The sequence below is a fragment of the Melopsittacus undulatus genome, unplaced genomic scaffold, assembly GCF_012275295.1.
Source record: "Melopsittacus undulatus isolate bMelUnd1 unplaced genomic scaffold, bMelUnd1.mat.Z mat_scaffold_65_arrow_ctg1, whole genome shotgun sequence".
NCBI classification, from domain to species: Eukaryota; Metazoa; Chordata; class Aves; order Psittaciformes; family Psittaculidae; genus Melopsittacus; species Melopsittacus undulatus.
Window position 1 is genome coordinate 111,473 of NW_022994497.1, and position 1,816 is coordinate 113,288.

Sequence of the window (1,816 nt, forward strand, 5' to 3'; positions counted from 1 at the left end):
TCTGGGGGCTTTGATTGAGCTTGGCTCTGTTTTAAACATCTATATCAGGGGTTTCTTCTGGGGAAAAGTGGATGGTTCTCTCTACTTGCAGTGAAGAGTGATGGGCAGACACAGCTCCAATGTGGGTTGTGTTCAGAGCAGACACAGGCCACAGCCTGAAGAGCCAGTTTAAGCCTCTAATGGGAAACATCAGCTCACCATGCTCATGGTTTGGGATCCTTCGGAAACCCCATTCAAAAGTGGGAAGGTGAAAGCAGCTTTTCATACAACCATGGAATAGTTTGGGTTGGAAGGGAGCTTAAAGCTCCCCCAGTTGCAGCCCCTGCCACAGGCAGGGACACATTCCACTAGAGCAGCTTGCTCCAAGCCCCTGTGTCCAACCTGGCCTCAATCAATTCTATTGAACAGTAATTTCTAATGCAGTAGAAAAACCACTTTCTGGCCAGAATAGGAAAGCAAAATGAATGTAGGCAGTGTCCTGGCTGTGCTTTTGCTTTTCTAAAGGCTGCTGGTAGCAGATACTGACTTCCTGAAAACAGGGCTTATATTCTGCATAAAAGGATAGGGAATTACTCCTTAGAAAATACCAGTGTTGGTTTGCTCTTTTGAGAGCAATAAGAGAGAAACCTTTCTCCATAAACCTGGCTGTGCCTTAAGGGCTAAAAGAAAGATGGAGAGGGGCCTGGAGGGCCAGGCCAAGGGGAATGGCTTGAACCTGCCCAAGGGGAGACTGAGCTGAGCTCTGAGGCAGAAGCTGTTCCCTGTGAGGGTGCAGAGGCGCTGGCACAGGGTGCCCAGAGAAGCTGTGGCTGCCCCATCCCTGGCAGTGCTCAAGGCCAGGTTGGACACAGCTTGGAGCATCCTGCTCTAGATGAAGGTGCCCCTGCCTGTGGCAGGGGTTGGAACTGGATGAGCTTTAAGGTCCCTTCCAGTACAAACCAGCCTGGGTTTCTATGATCCAGGCCCATGGAATTGTCCTTCCTACAGAGACATGCCAACACACTGACCCTCCAACTCATTGGCTTTGGGCATGAGCTGTCTTTGTCAAGCAAGGCAGCTGTAGAAGTGAACTTTGTTAACAAAGAAGAAAGTTTCTTTCTTGTTATCCCCAGCTATTTAATCTCTGATGGCTTGTTATGAAGAATGAGCAAGTGGCATCCAAGTCTTCTGAGAGGCTTTTGTGGTGATTAGGAAACTTCCTTGGTAAAGCCCAGAAGATCTTGTTAAAGCTGATGACTCCTGAGCAGTTCCTGCTTTGGGGAAGTGAGCAGCATCACTTGGGATGGAAATAGCTGTGACTGTTTGTGTTGTGAAAGCCTGGATCTCAGGGCTGCTGGAGGGCTTTCTGTGCCCGTATAAGCTTGGTCATACTCTCTCTTTAAAGAGACATCCTTGTCTTCATGACATGTGCAGAACTTGGACTCTTGAAACTGTGCTCTTTATCTGAACAAATACTAGAGATATAGAAACACCTTCATGAGCACAGATGGAGGCACAAAACTCTGATTTTAAGGACTCAACTTTTGTTCATCTGAATTTTAAGAAGATTAAACTATTTCAGATCTAATCCCTCCTTCCAACAGTCTTAGAAGCTTTATTTTAGTTTTCCTCTCAGTTGGACTAAAACTTTATAAAGGAAAAAAAAAAAGATAATTTATGAACTAAAAAACCACATTTTTTACATGTTTTCCTGTAAGTGGTGGTGGAAACTGTCCCTTAAGTAGCAAGGAAGGAGACAGATGCAGTGAAATGCCCCAGGTCAGGTTTGGTTGCCCTCATACAGAAATCTGGTGCCATTTGCTCTGTCCTGAAGGGC